The sequence below is a fragment of the Sus scrofa genome, chromosome 2 (genome assembly GCF_054392235.1).
Source record: "Sus scrofa isolate SSC_HxYL_T2T_F1_AM1 chromosome 2, Sscrofa_HxYL_maternal_Yorkshire_Landrace_v2.0, whole genome shotgun sequence".
Lineage (NCBI taxonomy): Eukaryota > Metazoa > Chordata > Mammalia > Artiodactyla > Suidae > Sus > Sus scrofa.
In genome coordinates this window covers 90,616,265-90,637,597 of record NC_139384.1, presented here as the reverse complement: position 1 = coordinate 90,637,597, position 21,333 = coordinate 90,616,265, and the positions used below count along the sequence as shown (strand labels likewise).

General features: G+C 41.0%; 1 protein-coding gene and 1 long non-coding RNA gene across 15 annotated transcripts in view; both read right to left on the bottom strand.

Annotated features, from left to right (window-relative positions):
- PHYKPL (5-phosphohydroxy-L-lysine phospho-lyase) overlaps window positions 1–21,333 on the bottom strand; it is a 48,621-nt gene that overhangs the window by 9,139 nt on the left and 18,149 nt on the right. The window lies entirely within an intron of this gene.
- On the bottom strand, window positions 9,222–15,617 carry LOC146405566 (uncharacterized). The gene is made up of 3 exons (XR_014837998.1): window positions 15,576–15,617; window positions 12,303–14,935; window positions 9,222–11,517 (listed from the first exon to the last, which is right to left on the bottom strand). It is a non-coding gene; the product is annotated as an uncharacterized LOC146405566 (long non-coding RNA).

Here is a 21,333-nt window from a genome sequence, read left to right as displayed (position 1 = left end):
GCTGCTGCCATGGTATGAGTTTGATCCCTGGCCCCCAAACTTATGTGTGCCACAGGCATGGGCAAAAAAAAAAAAAAAAGGTTTCACACAAAAATATGTATTTTGGACTTAAAACAAACACGGCCTATCTGGCTACACTGGCACAGCTCTCCCCTTCAGACAACTGAGTGCTCTGCCTCACTTCTTCCACCTGGTCCTGCAGGTGTTTGAGTGAGGGCCAGAGAGAGAAGGACCATCTTTTTAAAAAGTGTACCTTAAAACTGTGAGGTATACTTTTTTTTTTTTGTCTTTTTGCCATTTCTTGGGCCACTCCCGCAGCATATGGAGGTTCCCAGGCTAGGGGTCAAATCTGAGCTGTAGCCGCCGGCCTACGCCACAGCCACAGCCACATGGGATCCGAGCCGTGTTTGCAACCTTCACCCCAGCTCACGGCAACGCCGGACCCATAACCCACTGAGCAAGGCCAGGGATCGAACCTGCAACCTCATGGTTCCTAGCTGGATTTGTTAGCCACTGAGCCACGACGGGAACTCCTGAGGTATACTTTTACATACAGTAAACCACATATATTTAAAGTGTGTGTGTGTATATATATATAGTTCAGTGTGACTTGACAGATGTATATACCTGTGGAACTTCCACTATCATAAATATACAGAACATTTCCATCATTCCCCAAAGTTCCTTGTGCCCCCCTCCACCAGTGGCCCAGACAACCACTCACCTGCTTTCTGTCACTATAGTTTTACCTTTTCTGGGTGTCATATGAATGGAATCACAAAATATGTACCCTTTTGTGCCTGGCTTCTGCTCAACATGTTTTTAAAATTTATCCATATTGTATGTGTAGTTTTCTTTATGGCTGCATGGTATTCCACTGTGTGGACATACCACCACTTTTTAAAATTCTCGTTGATAGGCCCTTGGCTTATTTTGATTTGGGGCTATTTATGAATAAAACTGTTAATGAACATTTATTACAAGTCTTCTTTGTAAATATATGTTCTCATCTTTCTTGGGTAAACACCTAGGAGGGAAACTGCTAGAATATACTTGATTAAATGTATATTTATAAATGTGAAGCTGTTTTCCAAAGTGGTTGTACTATATTACATTCTCACCATAGTAGCTCCACATCCTCAAAAACATTTGAAATTATGGTCTTTTTAATTTTAGCCACTCTAAATGGATATGCAGTGGTATCCTGCAGGCTGTCGTGGAAATCTGCATGCAAAACCTCCTACCTGAGATCATAAAAAGCTTCCCAGATGATTGTGCTATGAGGCAGCTTTCTGATTTGTTCAAAGCAAATTATGTGTGGAATGGACACAGGGGATGGATTGAGGCTACTCACTGTATAACATTATGAACTGTGAACTCATCAAAAGGTGGAGGGTCTATCTACTAAGAGCATCTTTGGTTTAGAATCATGATCTAAGATGCTGAATTAGCACAGTAGTTAGGTCTTTCCCCCAATATCATCACACAGGGACAATAGAAAGAAAATGAACAAAAGCTCTGACATTGTCCTGGACATCCAGAAGGCCATGCAAATGTGTAAGGATATGCTTATGTCCACTGCTATGTGCATGTTCAGGGAAGCCCTGAAAAGCTCTAAGTTCTCACCACTGGCTACCTTGAGGCTCTGCAGAAAGAGGAAGAGAAGGCTAAGGCAGAGTTGTCAACTGCTTGACTGTTGAAGGCAGGTGCCAATACGTACATAGAGCCCCCCTTGTCAAGAGGTGACACACTTCTTGGTTCCAGGAATGGAAGGACACATCTGTTCAGTCATTAGATGATCGCTAATCTAACCAAGCAGGGACTACAGAGGCCATGAATGACAAAGAACAAAGACTTTACAGAATTAGTTCAGAAAAGGCATTATACAAACACCAAAACGAAGCAACAACAACACACTGTAAAGAGGGAAAGTGATTTCCAAAGTTGCAATATTATTTAAAATGTCTGGTTTTCAACAGAAAATTATGAATCATGCAAAGAAATAAGAAAGCATGGCCGGGAGTTCCCATTGTGGGGCAGTGGTTAATGAATCCGACTAGGAACCATGAGGTTGCGGGTTCGGTCCCTGCCCTTGCTCAGTGGGTTGACGATCTGGCGTTGCCGTGAGCTGTGGTGTAGGTCGCAGATGCGGCTCGGATCCTGCGTTGTTGTGGCTCTGGCGTAGGCCGGTGGCTACAGCTCCGATTAGACCCCTAGCCTGGGAACCTCCATATGCCATGGGAGCGGCCCAAGAAATAGCAACAACAACAACAACAACAACAACAACAACAACAACAAAAAAAGAAAGCATGGCCCATATAGGCGTTGGTGATAGTGGGGGTACCAGCAATAAGAAACTCTCTTGGAGGAAGTCCAGATGTTGGCTGTATTAGACAAAGACTTCTTTTTTTTTTTTTTGCTTTTTAGGGCCACTCCCATGGCATATGGACATTCCCAGGCTAGGGGTCAAATTGGAGCTACAGCTGCCAGCCTACACCACAGCCACAGCAACACAGGATCTGAGCTGTGTCTGTGACCTATACCACAGATCATGGCAACGCCAGATCCTCAACCCACTGAGTGAGGCTGGGGATCAAACCCTTGTCCTCATGGTTACTAGTTGGATTGTTTCCACTGTGCCATAACGGGAACTCCTAGACAAAGGATGTTAAATCAATGTTGTAAACATTTTAAAAAAACCAAAGGAAACAATAGCTTAGAACTAAAAAGCAAAGCATGAAAACGATGTCTTGCCAAATATAGATCAAAATTAGAAATTATAGAAAACAGGAGTTCCCATCACAGCACAGTGGAAATGAATCTGACTAGGAACCATGAGGTTGTGGGTTCCATCCCTGGCCTTTCTCAGTGGGTTAAGGATCTGGTGTTGTCATGAGCTGTGGCGTAGGCCACAGATACAGCTCAGATCTGGTGTTGCCGTGGCTGTGGTGCAGGCCGGCAGCTGTAGCTCAGATTTAACCCTTAGCCTGGGAAGCTCCATATGCTGTAGGTGAGGCCCTAAAAAGCCAAAAAAAAAAAAAAAAAAAAAAACCCCAAAAAACAACAAAAAAACTAAACAGTCTGGAATTGAAAAGCACTGTAAGTGAAATGAAAAATTCATTAAGAGGCTCAACAGCAGATTTGGGCAGGCAGATGAAAGAATCAGCAAACCTGAAAATATATCAACTGAAACAATCCAGTCTAAAAATCAGAAAGAAAAAAGAATGAAAAAATGAATAAAGCCTCAGAGACCTATGGGACACAAGCATACCAGCATATCCAAATGGGAATTCCAAAAAGAGGAGAGAGAGAAAGAGGCAGAAAAAATATCTGAAGAAACAATGGTCAGAAACTTCCTAAATTTGATTTAAAAAACACCCCAACAATAACCTACATGTCCAAGGAACTCAATGAACTCCCAATAGAATAAAACTAATGAGTTCCATACCTAGACAAAATACATAACCAAACTACTGAAAGACAAGAACAAAGGGTGGGTGGAAAGGGTGAAGGTGGTCAAAAGGTGAAAATTCTAGTTATAAATAAGTCCCAGAGGTGTAACATATGGCATGATGATGGCAGTTACTAATATTGTGTTACATATTTGAAAGTTGCTGAGATAGTAGATCCTAAAAGATCTTAAATCACAAGAAAAAAAACTACGTATTGTGATGGATGTCAAGTAGACTTACTGTGGTGTCATTTTGCAGTATATACACAAATTGGATCCTTGTATTGTATACCCAAAACTATAATAATGTATGTCAATTATACCTCAAAAAAAAAAAAAAAGAATATTGAAATTAGCAAGAGAGAAGGAACTCAACACATACAAGAGATTCTCAACAAGACTAAGAGCTGATTCCTCAGCAGAAACCCTAGAGGCCAGAAGGCAGTGGGATGACATATTCAAAGTGATGAAAGACAAATACTGTCAATCCAAATTCCTAAAAAAGTTGGAGTTCCCGTCGTGGCACAGTGGTTAACGAATCCGACTAGGAACCATGAGGTTGCGGGTTCGATCCCTGCCCTTGCTCAGTGGGTCAAGGTTCTTGTGTTGCCGTGAGCTGTGGTGTAAGTCGCAGATGCGGCTCGGATCCTGCATTGCTGTGGCTCTGGCGTAGGCTGGCAGCTACAGCTCCGATTCCACCCCTAGCCCGGGGACCTCCATATGCCACAGGAGCGGCCCAAGAAATGGCAAAAAGACAAAAAAAAAAAAAAAAAAAAAATCCTAAAAAAGTACAATCTGGAGTTCCTATTGTGGCTCAGCAGTAACAAACCCGACTAGTATCTATGAGGATGCGGGTTTGACTCCTGGCCTTGCTCACTGGGTTAAGGATCTGGTGTTGCTGTGAGCTGTGCTGTAGGTTGCAGATGAGGCTCAGATCTGGCATTGCTGTGGCTGTGGTGTAGGCTGGAAGTTACAGCTCCGATTCGACCCCTAACCTGGGAACCTCCATATGCCTCAGGTGTGGCCCTAAAATACACACACACACACACAAAGTACCATCTTCCAAGACAAAATAGAAAAGATGAATGGGCCAATCACAAGTACTGAAATTGAAACAGTGATTAAAAAAACTTTCAACAAACAAAAGTCCAGGACCAGATGGCTTCACAGGCGAATTCTATGAAGCCACCATCACCCTGATACCAAAACCAGACAAAGATACCACAAAAAAAGAAAATTACAGGCCAATATCACTGATGACCATAGATGCAAAAATCCTCAACAAAATACTAGCAAACGCAATCCAGTAATACATTAAAAAGATTGTACGCCATGATCAAGTGGGATTTATCCCAGGGATGCAAGGATTTTTCAATATCTGCAAATTAATCAGAGTGACACACCATGTTAACAAACTGAAGAATAAAAACCATACAATCCTCTCAACAGATGCAGAATGGGGGAGGGGAAGGGAGGGGAATGGACTGGGGATTTGGGATTAGAAGATGCAAACTGTTGCATCTGGAGTGGATAAGCAATGAGATCTTGCTGTGTAGCACAAGGAACTCTATCTAGTCACTAGCAATGGAACATGATGGAAGATAATATAAGAAAAAGAATGTGTGTGTGTATATGTATATATATATGCATGACTGGGTCACTTTGCTGCACAGCAGAAATTGGTAGAACACTATAAATCAACTGTAACAGAAAAAATAAAAATTAAAAAAAAATAGATGCAGAAGAGCATCTGACAAAATCCAAACTCCATTTCTGATAAAAACCCTCTGAAAGTGGGCAGAGAGGGAAACTCCCTCAACATAATAAAGGCCATACGACAAACCCACAGCTAACACAATCCTCAACGGTGAAAAAAACTGAAAGAATTCCCAATATCAGGAACAAGACAAGGATGTCTGCTCTTGCTGCCACTATTCAACATAGTTTTGGAAGTCCTAGCCACAGCAATCAGAGAAGAAAAATAAAAGGAATCCAAATTGGAAAGGAAGAAGCAAAACTATCACTGTTTGCAGATGACATGATACTATACCTAGAAAATCCTAAAGACTCTACCAGAAAACAGAGCTCATCCATGAATTTGGGAAAGTCACAGGATACAAAATTAATACACAGAAATCAACTATATTTCTATATACTAACAATGAAAGAGCAGAAAGAGAAATTAGGGAAACAATCCCATCTACCATCTCATCAAAAAGAATGAAATACCTAGGAATAAACCTCCCTAAAGAGACAAAAGACCTGTACCCCGAAAACTATAAGATGCTGATGAAAGAGATCAAAGGTGACACAAACCAATGGAAAGATATACCACGTTCTTGGATTGGAAGAATCATTATTGTCAAAACGACTATACTAACTACCAAAGGCAATCTATAGATTTAATGCAATCCCTATCAAATTACAAATGGCATTTTTCAAAGACTAAAATAACAAAATATTTTAAAGTTTGTTTGGAAGCACAAAAGATCCAGAATAGCCAAAGCCATCCTGAGAGAGAAAAATGGAGCTGGAGGAATCAGGCTCCCCGACCTCAGACTATACTACAAAGCTACAGTCATCAAAACCATATGGTACTGGCACAAAGACAGAAATATAGATCAGTGGAACTGGCTAGAAAGCCCAGAATTAAACCCACGCACTTACAGTCAACTAATCTATGACAAAGGAGGCAAGAATATACAATGGAGAAAAGACAGTCCCTTCAATAAGTGGTGCTGGGAAAACTGGACAGCTACATGTAAAAGAATGAAATTAGAACAGTTCCTAACACCATACACAAAGATAAACTCAAAATATAAGACCGGATACTATACAACTCTTAGAGGAAAACACAGGCTGAACACTCTCTGACAAGCCACAGCAATATCTTCTCAGATCCACCTCCTAGAGTAATGACAATAAAAACGACAATACACAAATGGGACTTAAACTTAAAAGTTTCTGCACAGCAAAGGAAACACTAAACGAAACAAAAAGACAACCCACAGAATGGGAGAAAATCTTTGCAAATGAAGGAGCTGACAAGGGATTAATCTCCAAAATTTATAAACACCTCCTACATCTCAATACCAAAAAAAACAAACTGCCCCATCAAAAAATGGGCAGAAGATCTAAACAGACAATTCTACAAAGAAGACATACAGATGGCTAAAAAACACATGAAAAGATGTTCAACATCACTCATTATTAGAGAAATGCAAATCAAAACCACTATGAGGTACCACCTTACACTGGGCCAGAATGGCCACCATCAAAAAGTCTACAAACAGGATTAAGATGGTGGAATAGAAGGACTGGAGCTCAACTTCTCTCCTAAAAACAACAATACTCACAACTAAAGGGTGAGCAATCTCTACCCAAATGGACCAGAAACCTTAAAAAAGATACCCTACTCCAGAAGAAAAAGAGGAGGCCACATTAAGAGGTAGGCGGGGTGATTTTGCAATATAAAACAACCCTGTACCTCCACGGTGGGAAGCTCCACAGACTGAAAACTAACTGGCTCACAGAGACTCACCTACAGGAGTGAGAGTTCTGAGCCCCACATCAAACACTCACGTGCAGGGATCCGACACTGGGAGAACGAGCCCCTGGAACATCTGGCATTGAAGGCCAGTGGGGCTTGTGTGCAGGAGCTCCACAGGACTGGGGCAAACGGAGACCCCATTCTAAAAAGGTGCATATGGACTTTCACATGCACTGGGTTCCAGGGCAGAGTGGGGTCTCCGTAGGAATCTGGGTCAAACCTGACTGCAGTTCTTGGAGGACATCCTGGGAAAAGAGGGGTGAACGTGGCTTGTTGTGAGGGATGGACATTGAAAGCAAAGCTCTCAGGAATATTCAGCAGCATGCCTTTCTCTGGAGGTGGCCATTTTGGGAAAATCTGGCCCCACCTGTCAGTCAGCACTGAGAAGCCCCAGGGCAAACAACAATCCAGGTGGGATCACAGCCCCGCCCCTCAGGAAACAGGCTACCTAAAGAGCCCCCCAGGCACACAGCTGCCTCTAATCCTATCCAGAGACTAAGCCCCACCTGCCAGAGGGATTAGAACCAGCTCCACCTACCAGTGGGCAGGCATCAGCCCCTCCCATCAGGAAGCCTACAGCAAGCCCCCCATACCAACTGCAGCCACAAGGGGGGCAGACACCAGAAGTAAGAGAGGCTACAACTCTATTATCTGTAAAAAGGTCACCACACCAAAAACCTATAAAAATGAAAAGACAGAGAACTATAACTCAGATGAGGGAGAAAGGAAAAACCCCAGAAAATCAGCTAAGTGATCAGGAGATTCTCAGCCTCCAGGAAAAAGACTATAGACTGTTAATGCTGAAGATGATGCAAGACATTGGAAATAAACTGGAGGCAAAGATGGATAACTTACAGGAAACACTGAGCAAAGAGATTCAAGATATAAAACTTAAACAAGAAGAGATGCAAAATACAGTAACAAATAAAAAATTCACTAGAAGCAGCCAACAGCAGAATACAGGAGGCAGAAGAAAGAATAAGTGAGGTGGAGGACAGCTTAGTGGAAATTACGGATTCAGAACAGAAAAGAGACAAAAAATTGAAAACAAATGAAGAGAGTCTCAGAGAACTCTGGGACAACGTTAAACGCACCAACATCCTTATTATACGGGTGCCAGAAGGAGAAGAGAGAGAGAGAAGGGGACAGAAAAAATATTCCAAGAGATAATAGCCAAAAACTTCCCTCACATGGGAAAGGAATCACTCACTCAAATCCAGCAAGCACAACGAGTACCATATAAAATAAACCCAAGGAGGAATACACCGAGATACATATTAATCAAACTGACCAAAATTAAAGACCAAGAGAAAATCTTGAAAGCAGCTAGGGAAAAGAAACAAGTAACATACAAGGGAACCCCAATAAGGTTATTGGCAGATTTTTCAGCAGAAACTCTGCAGGCCAGAAGGGAGTGGCATGATATACTTAACGTGATGAAAGGAAAAAACCTCCAACCAAGATTACTCTACCCAGCAAGGCTCTCATTCAGATTTGAAGGAGAAATCAAAACCTTCACAGATAAGCAAAAGCTGAGAGAATTCAGCAACACCAAACCAGCCTTATGACAAATACTAAAGGAACTTCTCTAGGCAGAAAAGAAAAGACAGCAACAGGAAACAAAAATTCCACAAAGACAAGGCTCACCAGTAAAGGTATATATACAGTAAAGATACAAAATCATCCATGCACAATTATACCACCAAAATCAGAAATCATGAGAAGAGGTGGGTACAAATGCAGGACACTGGAGATGAACTTGCAATTAAGAGAACAACAACTTAAAACAATCTCATATACATATAGACTCTTATATCAAAACTTCAGAATAACTGCAAACCAAAAATCTACAACTGATACAAACAAGGAATCTCTGGAGAAGAAATATATCTCATAGTAAATAAGTGCATAATCCACCATGAAGGGGGTCATTTGACATCATTCTTGGAATGCTGAAGTCTCCTTAGATCTGATTTCCTCTCCATCAAAGAACTTATGATAATTATAATTAAATAATGCAACTGTACAATTAAATAATACAGTTCTACAATTGCACTGTTAATAACCATTTCTCTCCATGGTACAATGTAAGGTCTATAATGTCTTGTTTATTATCACATCACCTAGAATGGTGTAATGCCTATAGTGAAGAATCAATAAGATGTAACAAGTTGTGAGGACATATTTATATAGTTATGCTGTTTTTAACCAATTTATGCATTTTATATTTTAATTATTTTCAGAGGGTGTATTATTTTTGTTATTCTTACCAGTTAAGTTATTCTTTTTATTATGCTATATAAAATATTTAATGGTATATAAGGCTTTCTTCTTCATAAATTTTAGTTGCATAATATACACAATTTTAATATAATGCTAATTTTTAAAGAAAAATTGAAATGTAATAGATAATACTAAATAGTAAAGACAAAAGCCATACAAAATGGGATATAGAATAAATTTCCTATTTGTCTCAGTATATTTTCCATTCCACTTCTCCAGAGGGAGTCACTTAATCTGTTTCTTAAGATCCATGATATAATAATCTGTGTGAATGTAATCGTGTTTAATATATGTATTTTATTCTGTAAAAAAAAAAAAAAGTCTACAAACAATAAATGCCAGAGCGGGTGTGGAGAAAAGGGAATACTATTATGCTGTTGGTGGGAATGTAAATTGGTGCAACCATGGTGGAAAACAGTATGGAGAGTCCTTAGAAAACTAAAAACAGAATTGCCATTTGATCCAGCTATCCCATTCCTGGGCATCTATCCAGAGAAAACCATGACTCGAAAAGATACATGCACTACATGTTCATTGCAGCACTATATACAACAGGTAAGACATGGAAACAACCTAAATGTCCATTGACAGAGGAGTGGATCAAGAAGATGTGGTTGGAGTTCCCATCGTGGCTCAGTGGTTAATGAATCTGACTAGGAACCATGAGGTTGCAGGTTCGATCCCTGGCCTTGCTCAGTGGGTTAAAGATCTAGTGTTGCCGTGAGCTGTGGTGTAGGTTGCAGACGCGGCTTGGATCCTGTGTTGCTGTGGCTCTGGTGTAGGCCAGTGGCTATGGCTCTGATTCGGCCCCTAGCCTGGGAACATCCATATGCCATGGGAGCGGCCCAAGAAATGACAGGAAAAAAAAAAAAGAAAAAGAAAAAGAAGATGTGGCACATACACACAGTGGAATATTACTCAGCCATTCAAAGGAAAGAAATAATGGCATTTGCAGCAACATGGATGGACCGAGAAATTATCATGCTAAGTGAAGTTTGCCAGACAGACACCAACATCATATGCTATCACTTACATGTGGAATCTAAAAAAGGGACAGATACTTATTTTTTAAGTAGCTTTTTTAGTTTTGCAGAACAGATACTGACTCAGAGCCTTTGAAAAACTTATGGTTTCTAAATGAGACAGGTTGGGGGGTGGGGGATGGGCTGGGGGGGTTGGGATGGAAATGCTGTAAAATTGGGTTGTGATGATTGTTGTACAACTATATATGTAACAAAATCCACTGAGTTAAAAAAAGAAAAAAATACTATCAATCAAAAATCCTATGTAAAAATATCCTTCAAAGATAAAGGAGAAAGTAAAACAGTTCCAGAGAAGCAAAAAACTGAAAAAAAAATTTGTCAGCAGCAGTTCTACTTTCCAAGAAATACAGTACATCTTCAGGTTGAAAAGAAAGGACATCAGACAGTAACTCAAATCCACATAAATAGGAGTCCCTGCCATGGCGCAGCGGAAACGAATCTGATTAGGAACCATGAGATTGTGGGTTGGATCCCTGGCCTTGCTCAGTGGGTTAAAGATCTGGCATTTCCGTGAGCTGTGGTGTAGGCTGCAGATGTGGCTTGGATCTGGCATTGCTGTGGCTCTGGAGAAGGCTGGCAGCTCTAACTTCAATTCAACCCCCAGGCTGGCAACCTCCATAAGATGTGGGTGTGGCCCTAAGAAGCAACACCTCCCCCAAACAAAAACAACAAAAAACAAATCCACATAAAGATATAACACTGGTAAAGACATAAGTAGGTTGAAAGCAAAGTGTAGAGAAGATATATACCATGCAAATAGTATATATAAATAGTAACCAAGAGAGCTGGGATAGCTGTAGTAACATCAGATCTAAAATAATTGGAAGGTTAAAAATAATTGGAAGATTAAAAATGTTACTAGCAACACAAGAAAAATTTTATGATGACAAAAGAGCCTATCAAAATGATATAACCACCACAAACACATATCTACCTAACAGAGCCCCAAAATGCATCAAACGTTTAAAAACTGATAGAATCAAAAGGAGAAATACAGGAGTTCCTGTCGTGGCGCAGTGGTTAACGAATCCGACTAGGAACCATGAGGTTGGGAGTTCGATCCCTGCCCTTGCTCAGTGGGTTAATGATCCGGCGTTGCCGTAAGCTGTGGTGTAGTTCGCAGACGTGGCTCGGATCCTGCGTTGCTGTGGCTCTGGTGTAGGCAGGTGGCTATAGCTCCGATTAGACCCCTAGCCTGGGAACCTCCATATGCCACGGGAGCGGCCCAAGAAACAGCAAAAAAACAAAAAAAACAAAAAAACAAAAAAAAAAAAGGAGAAATACAGAATTCAATAAGAATAGTTGGAGAGTTCAATCTCTCATTTTCAATAATAAACAACTAGACAGAAGGTCAACTAGGAAATAGAAGACTTGAACAACACTATAAAACATAGATTTGATATGTACAGAACACTTCAAAAAAAAGCAGAATAAATACTCTTCTCAAGTGCACATGGAACATTTCTCTAGGACAGACTACACACATTAGACCATAATGTGTTAATATATTTAAAAAGTCTGAAATCATACAAAGCATATTTTCTCATCACTGTGGAATGAAACTGAAATAAATAGTAGAACCCTGGAAAACTAAAAAAAACCCATGGAAATTAAATACCACATTTTTTTTCATTAAATAGCTTCTTTAAAACATTTTTTAAATTAAAAGAAAACATATCCTTTTTTTTCTTTTTTTTCTTTTCTTTCTTTCTTTTTTTTTTTTTTTTTTGTCTTTTTGCCTTTTCTAGGGCCACTCCTGTGGCATATGGACATTCCCAGGCTAGGGGTCAAATCAGAGCTACAGATGCCAGCCTACACTAGAGCCACAGCAACTTGGGATCCAAACTGCATCTGTGACCTACACCACAGTTCACTGCAACACCGGATCCTTAACCCACTAAGCAAGGCCAGGGATCAAACCCGTCTCCTCATGGATACTTGTCAGGTTCGTTAACCACTGAGCTATGATTGGAACTCCTAGAAAACACATTCTTAAACAACAATGGGCCAAAGAAGTCACAGGTAGATTAGAAAATATTTAGAGGCAAATGAAAAAGAACATACAACATATCAAAACTTATAGGATGCCATAAAAGTAATGCTTACAGGAAAATTTATGTCTGTAAACACCTACGTTAAAAAAGAAAAAAAAAATCTCAAATGAATAACCTAAACTTCCACCTTAAGAGATTATAAAAAAGAAGAGTAAACTAAACCCAAAACAAAGAGAAGAAAGGAAATCATAAAGACTAGAGTGGAAATAAATGGAAATATAGAAAAATAAGAGAAAAAAAAATCAAAGTTGGTTCTTTGAGAAGATCAACAAAATTGACAAATGTCAGCCAGAGTGACCAAGATAAAAAGAAGAGTCACATTACTAAGATCAAGAATGAAAGACATATCACTGCCAATCGTATGTAAGTAAAAAGATTATAAAGGAATAATATGAATAAATATATGAAAATATGAACAAGTTTGATAACTGAGATGAAATGGACAAATTCCTAGAAAGATAAAAAATACTGATATTGATTCAAGAAGAAATAGAAAATCTGAATAGACCTATAGCAAGTAAAGTGAATGAATTAGTAATTTAAAAATCCCCACAAAGTCTAGAATCAGATGGCATCACTGGTGAATTCTACCAAAATGTTTAAAGAATAATTATTACCAATCCTTCAAAAAGTCTTCCAGAAATAGAAGAGGCATGAATACCTCCTGCCTTATTCTTTGAGGCCAGTATTATCCTGATAACAAAACTAGACAAATCTCACAAGAAAACTACAGATCAGCATCTTTAAGAATACAGATGCAAAAATCTCCAATAATACTAGCAAACTGACTCTAGCAACATATAAAAAGGATACACCATGATCATGTAGGATCTATCTCAGGAATGAAAAGTTAGTTCAACATGTGAAACTCCAAATAGTGTCATAAACCGTATTACTAGGATTAAAGCCAAAAAAAAAAAAAAAAATCACAGCATTGTTATAGGAGATGAAGAAAAGCATTCACAAAACCCGACAGACATTCCTTATAAAAGTTCTCAACAAATAAGAAGAAGGAAACTTCTTCAACCTGATAAAAGGCGTCTATAAAAAACTCACAGCTGATATTATACTTAATGGTGAAAGACTGAATGTCTTCCCCAAAGATTAGGAACAAGACAAGATGCCCACCTCTTGCCATTTCTATTCAACATTATACTAGAGGTTCCAGGGCAATTACACAAGAAAAAGAAATAAAAGGCATTCAGAATGGAGAGGAACAAATAAACCATCTGTTTACAGATGACATGATTTCATACACAGAAAATTCTAAAGAATCTGTAAAAAAAAACTATGACAGCTAATAAATGCATTCAGTAAAGTTACAAAATATAAGATTGATATCCAAAAATCAGTTCTATTTCTATATACCAGCAATGAAGAATCTCGAAATGAAGAAAATAATTGCTTTTTTTGGGCCATACCTGCGGCCAAGTTCCAGGGCCAGGGATCAAACCCATGCTGCACTTGTAGCCTGTGCCACAGCTGGGGCAATGCTGGATCTTTAACCTGCTGTACCACGAGGGAACTTCCAGAATATAATTCCATTTATAAAAGCATGAAAAAGAATACAATACTTAGGAATAAATTTAATAAAAGTAGTTTAAGACTTTTAGAATAAAAATTATGAATCTTATTGTAAAGAATTAAAAACCTACATAAATGGACAGATAGTCTATGTTTATGGATTAGAAGGTCTAATACTGTTAAGATGGCAATACTCTCCAAATGATCTACAGATTAAATGTAATCCTTATAAAAATCCAAGCTGCTGGGAATTTCTGCTGTGGCGCAGTAGGTTAAGAATCTGGCTGCAACTCCTAGGGTTGCTGAGGCTCGGGTTCAATTTCTGGCCCTGTGCAATGAGTAAAGGGATCTGCCATTGCTGCAGCTGCAGCATAGGTGACAGCTCTGGCTCGGATTTAATCCCTGGGTGGGTAATGTCCATATGCTGCAGGTTTGGACATAAAAACAAACAAAAAACCCAAGCTGCTTTTTTGGTAGAAACTGATAAGCTGATTCTGAAAATTCACACTGAAATGCAAGTGACCCAGAATAGCCAAAACAATCCTCAGAAAGAAAAGCAAAGACTGGAGGGATTCACAATTCTTGATTTCAAAACATACTACAGGGAGTTCCCTCGTGGCTTAGCAGATTAAAGATCCAGTGTTGTCACTGCCGTGGCTCTGGTTACAGCTGTGCTTCGGGTTTGGGTTTGTTCCCTGGCCTGGGAACTTCTGCATGCTGCAGGTGCAGCGAAAAAAGCCCCCAAACCAAAAAACATACTACAAAGTAAAGCAGTCTAGACTGTGCCACTGGTAGAAGGAAAGATATATAGATCAATAGAACAGAACTGAAAGTTCATAAATAAATCATTAAAATCCATACATTTATGGTTGATTGATTTTTTTTTTTTTTTGTCTTTTGGCTTTTTAGGGCTGCAACCACGGCATATGGAGGTTCCCAGGCTAGGGGTCTAGTTGGAGCTACAGTTGCCAGCCTACACCAGAGCTACAGCAATGCCAGTTCTTAGCCTCGTCTGCGACCTACACCACAGCTCACAGCAACACCAGATCCTCAATCCACTGAGTGAGGCCAGGGATTGAACCCGCAACCTCATGGTTCCTAGTCAGATTCGTTTCTGTTGCACCACGACGGGAACTCCTATGGCTGACTGATTTTTGACAAGGGTGCAAGACCATTCAATGGGATAAGATAAAGAATAGTCTTTTCGGAAAATGTATTGGGACAACTGAATACCCACATGCAAAAAAGTAAACTAACCCCACCTCATACCATTTTTGAAAATTAGCTCAAAAATGGATCAAAGACCTAAAAGTAAGAACCAAAACTTAGAAGAATACAGGTATAAATCTTCATGGCCTTTGATGAGGCAATGGTTTGTTAGCTATGACTCTAAAGCACAAGGAACCAAAGAAAAAATAAAGCAGACTTCACCAAGTGGGAAAGGGCAAGTTAAATTCTCAGAGAATATAAGATTGCATCAGTGTAAACTTCTTGAGGAAGGGCAAGGATTTTGTATCCGTTTTTTTGGGAGGGAGGGTATTTTTTTTAGGGCTGCACCTGAAGCATATGGAAGTTCCTGGGCTAGGGGTCAAACTGGAGCTGGACCTCCTGGCCTCAGCCACAGCCACGGCAACACCAGATCTGAGCCTCATCTGTGAACTACAGAACACCTCACAGCAACACCAGATCTTTAACGCACTGGCTGAGGCCAGGAATCAAATCCACATGGATACTAACCCTTTAAGCCACTATGGACATTCTGGATTTTGTATCTGTTTTGTTCTCTGGTGTGTTCCTAGTGCCTGGCCCACACAGATACTCAGTATATATCCACTGAGGCTGTGGAGGAGAAAGGTAGGAATAGGAACAGAGAATGATAGAATCAGGGCTGGAAAGTAATGGAGTTTGGACAGAAGACATGCCCAGGTTTGAGTGGTGGAAAGATCACTGTGTCTGTAGAGTGGATTGGATCCCCAAGTGAGTTGTGTCAGGGGAGTCCAGTGAGGAGGCTGGTGTAGATCAAGCCAAAGGTGATGAGGTCTAAGCCAAGGCAGTCACTGTAAGATGGGGAAATGAGGACTCAGAGGTGTGGGTGAGGGCCATTACTGATTCCCGAGCATCACCTGTGTGCTAGGTCTTCTATGGCTTTGAACGGGATAGACAGTTCCTCCCATCACAGTGCAAGGAGACAATAAATAAGCGAACTCATTTGAAAAGATGTGGAATTGTGAAGTTCTATGAGGAAAATAACACAAGGTAGTGAGAAAGGTTACAGAGGGAGAGAGGTTTTCTGAGGAGATGACATCTGAGCCAAGACCTCAGTAGCATCATGCGGCCATGGCAGGATGGGGGAAGAGTATTCAAGGCAGAGGGAGCAGCAAGTGCAAAGGCCCTGTGCCAGTTCGTGTGTCTATGTGCAAGACAGAAAAAGCCCAGAGTGGCTTTAGGTGGGGAGTGCAAAGGAGAGTGGTGGATGATGACAGTGGAAGAAGCAGCAGTCATGACCATGCAGGATCTGGAGGGCATGGTGGGAGTTTGGATTTTGTTCCAAGCACGGTGCAGGGGTGTTTAAGCTGGGGAGGGACAGAATATAATTTGTGCTTTTAATAGATGGGACAAGGCAAGAGGAGAGGATGAGTTTGCAGGCTTTTGCTGTGGTCCAGGCCTAAGGTTTGGTCTGGAGTGGCAGTGGCTGGGGCTGGGGGAGTAGAATTGGGTCTCAATAAGTGACATGTCCTCCTTGGCTCAGGTAAGGACACAGGTCTGGGTGAATCATCCGTGGAGTTCTCCTCCGCCTCCTTGAAAGGTCCAGGGCCCACATGGGTTGAATCGTCCTTGGAGGAACTTCCTAGGAGGTGGAAATTCCTGCCCCTGCAAGGACTAGGTGCTAAGAGGGGGATGGAACCTGTTGTTCCCGCTCACCTCTATGTGTGTGTGCCTGTTTACGTGTTCTGTTCCCAGTCAGGGGAAGCCCAATAAGGAGCCGGGGCCCCAAGCCTGGTCCCTCAGGAATGAGCAGTGCTTCAAGAGGAGCTGAGTGACGTCCTTATCTACCTGGTAGCATTAGCAGCCCACTGCCGGGTGAATCTGCCCCAAGCAGTGCTTTCTAAGATGGACACTAACTGGCAACCTACCCAGTACATCTGATGCATGACTCCGCCTGCAAGTATACAGACCTGCCCCAAGGGGCCACCGCATAAGACAAGGCAGTGATGCCTGCAGACCTTGCCTGTGAGTCCACAGGTCAGGCCTCAACCTAGAAACATGGGCACAGAAACTGCAATTAGCGTAGCATCTGATGAGCAAAGGGTGCCCTGGTCATGAGACCTCATTCTAGTCCTTTCCTAACACATCATGGCCCTGGGGGTCTGCACTTCTTGAGGTCCGAGGCCCAAGGACCTACAGAGGATAGCCTCCTGGTATTTTCTCCCTCAATAAAAGTTGTGGTTAGCAAAAAAAAAAAAAAAAAAAAAAAAAAAAAAGTAGACTTCACCAAAGTTAAAAACTCTTGGAGTTCCCTTTGTGGCTCAGCGGTTAATGAACCTGACTAGGATCCATGAAGACAGAGGTTCAATCCCTGGCCTCACTTTGTGGGTTAAGGATCCAGCATGGACTGGACCTGTGGTGCAGGTGGCAGACGCTGCTTGGATTGTGAGTTGCTGTGGAGTAGGCCAGTTGCTACAGCTTCAATTTGACCCTTAGCCTGGGAACTTCCATATGCCACAGGTGTGGCCATAAAAAGCAAAACAGGGAGTTTCCGTCATGGTGCAGCAGAAACGAATCCGACTAGGAACTATGAGGTTGCAGGTTCGATCTTGGGCCTTGCTCAGAGAGTTAAGGATCTGGCATTGCCACGAGCTGTGGTGTAGGTCACAGATGCAGCTCGGAACTGGCGTTGCTATGGCTGTGGTGTAGGCTGGCAGCTACAGCTCCGATTGGACCCCTAGCCTGGGAACCTCTATATGCCGTGAGTGCAGCCCTAAAAAGACAAAAAAAAAAAAAAAAAAAAAAAGCAAAACAAAATAAAAAACAAACAAAACCCTTATGCTCTAAAGGGTACTACCAAGAAAGTGAAAAGACAACTCAAATAATAGAAGGAAATATTTACAAATTATATATCTGATAAGAACCTAGTATTTAAGATACAAAAAGAATTCTTGGGAGTTCCCGTCGTGGCTCAGTGGTTAAGGAATCTGACATGAGGTTGCAGGTTTGATCCCTGGCCTTGCTCATTGGGTTAAGGATCTGGGGTTGCGGTGAGCTGTGGTGTAGGTTGCAGACGTGGCTTGGATCCCGCGTTGCTGTGGCACTGGTGTAGGCCAGAGGCTACAGCTCTGATTGGACCCCTAGCCTGGGAACCTCCATATGCCACGGGAGTGGCCCAAGAAATGGCAGAAAGACAAAAAAATAAAAAATAAAAAGGAAAAAAAAAAGATACATAAAGAATTCTTGTAATTCAGCAAAAAAGGACAAGTAACCCAATTAAAAAATGGGCAAAGGATACAAGAAAGACATTTTCCAGTGTGTGTGTGTGTGTGTGTGTGTGTGTGTGTGTGTGTGTGTGTGTGTGTGTGTGGTCAACAGGTATATGAGAAGATCCTCAACACCACTAGTCACCAGGCAAAGGCATTACAATGAGATACCACTTCATACCCACTAGAATGGCTATAACAAAAGAGCTACAATAACAAATGCTAGGGAGGATATGGAAAAACTGGACCCCTCATACACTGCATGTAAAGTGGTAAAGCTTCTTGGAAAATGTTTGTCATTCCTCAAAGTCAAACTTAGAGTTGCCACTTGACCCTGCAACTCTACTCATAGGTATATACTCAATAGAACTGAAAACATGTGTCCAAACAAAGACATGTATGCTGAATAGTTAACTGCAGCATCACTGATGACAATAATTGATAATTGATGATACTGATAATAACTACTGATGATAAATACTGATAATAATGTTTCCCCAAAAAAGGGGAAAAAACAAAATATTCACTAACTAAAGAAGAGATATACGAATTCATACCATGGAACATTATTCATTCATAAAAAGGAATGAAGGGGAGTTCCTATTGTGGCTCAGTGGAAACTGATCTGACTAGTATTCATGAGGACACAGGTTTGATCCCTGGCCTCCCTCAGTGGGTTACGCATCCGGAGTTGCTGTGAGCTGTGGTGTAGGTTGCAGATGCGGCTTGGATCTGGCATTGCTGTGGCTGTGGCCTGTGGCTGTAGCTCTCATTTGACCCCTAGCCTGGGAACCTCCATAAGCCTCAGGTACAGCCCTAAAAAAACAAACAAACAAACAAACAAAACGAATGAAATATTGACTCATTCTATAGAACATGAATGAACCTTGAAAGTATTCTTCTACGTGATAGAAGCCAGACACAAAAGGTCATGTATTGTGTGATTCCATTCATGTGAAATGTTAAGAGGAGGCAAATCATGGAGACAGAAAGAAGGTTAGTGATTATTAGGACTTGTATAGAGAAGGCAATGGGTACAGGGTTGCTTTTTGGGGTGATGAAAATGTAAAACAATGAAAATTAAGTGATGATGGCTGTACAATTTGGGAGAGTATACAAAAAAGAGCTGAATTATACTTTTTTTTTTTTCTTGGAAGTTCCCAGGCTAGGGGTAAAATCGGAGCTACAGCTGCCAGCTTACACCACAGTCACAGCAACACTGGATCTGAGCTGTGTCTATCACCTACACCACAGCTCATGGCAATGCCAGATCCCTGACCCAATGACCAAGGCCAGGGATCGAACCTGCATCCTCACAGATACTAGTCAGATTCGTTTCTGCTGAGCCACTATGGGAACTTCCCTGAATTGTACTTAAAAACCACTAAATTTGTATTTGAAAGAGTAATTTTATAGTATGGGAATTATATCTCAACTAGAAAGAGTCAGTGACTTCAGCTTTTTCAATAGCAACATTGCAGGCAAGGTGACAATGGAATATTCTTCCTTCCTTCCTTCTTTCTTCCTTTTTAGGGCTGCACCTGCAGAAGTTTCCAGTCTAGGGGTCCAGTGGGAGCTGCAGCTTCTGTCCTATGCTGCAGCCACAGCAACTGTAGGATCCAAACCATGTCTGTGACCTACACCACAGCTCACGGCAATGCTGGATCCTTAATCCACCAAGTGAGGTCAGAGATGGAACCTGCGTCCTCATGGATACTAGTCAGGTTTTGTTACTATTCAGCCACCACGGGAACTCCCAGAATATGTTTGTTTGTTTTTTTTTTTTTTAGTGGACATGGGGGCTGTGCCTGTGGCATGTGGAAGTACCTGGGCCAGGGATCAAACCCTCACCAAGCAGTGACAATGTTGGATCCTTAACCCACTGAGCCACCAGGGAACTCCTGGAATACACTTTTAAAGTATTTAAAGTATACTTTTAAAGTACTGAGGATAATCAGGACCTAGATTTTATATTTAGCGAAAATGTTTAAGTATAAGGGCCTGATAAAAATGTCTTTAGGCACAGAGGACCTCAGAAGGTTTGCAATATAAAGGCTTGTACTGAAAATAATTTGGGATGAAATATTTGTAATAAATATACTTAAATAAAATAGGAAGAATTAAAAGACAAAGAAAAGTATGGTAAACCTAAAATTATAAATTAAGATGTTAGAATCAGGCCTAAATATATCAATAATTGTATTAAATTTAAACTGCCTAAAGTCATCACTTTAAAGTCAAATATTAACAAATTTGGGCAAAAACCCAAATTCTAGATATATGCTAGTTAAGTAAGAAATACACCTAAAGGGAGTTCCCATCATGGCTCAGCGGTTAACAAATCCAACTAGGAACCATGAGGTTGCAGGTTCAATCCCTGGCCTTGCTCAGTGGGTTAAGGATCCGGTGTTTCCATGAGCTGTGGTGTGGGTTGCAGACGTGGCTCGGATCCTGCATTGCTGTGGCTCTGGCGTAGGCTGGTGGCTACAGCTCCGATTAGACCCCTGGCCTGGGAACCTCCATATGCCGTGGGTGTGGCCCTAGAAAAGGGAAAAAGACCGAAAAAAAAAAAAAAAAAGAAAGAAATACACCTAAAGTATGAGCACACAAGGTTGAAAACAGAAGGGTGGAAAAATACACACTGGGTAACTGACAGTCAAAAGAAAATTGGAGTAAAATGGAAAAGATTATTCCATATGATAAAAGACTTAATTCCTGGAAAGCTGCCAGCCACATGTAAAAGAATGAAACTGGACTACTATTTTACACCGTAACAAAAAAATTAACTCAAAATAGACTAAAGACGAACGTAAGACATGAAATCGTAAAACTCCTAGAGGAAAACAGGTGGTAAGCTCTTTGACATTGTCTTGGCAAAGGCTTTTTTTCTTTTCTTTTGCTTTTTAGGGCTACACCCAAGGCATATGGAGGTTCCCAGGCTAGGGGTCGAATCAGA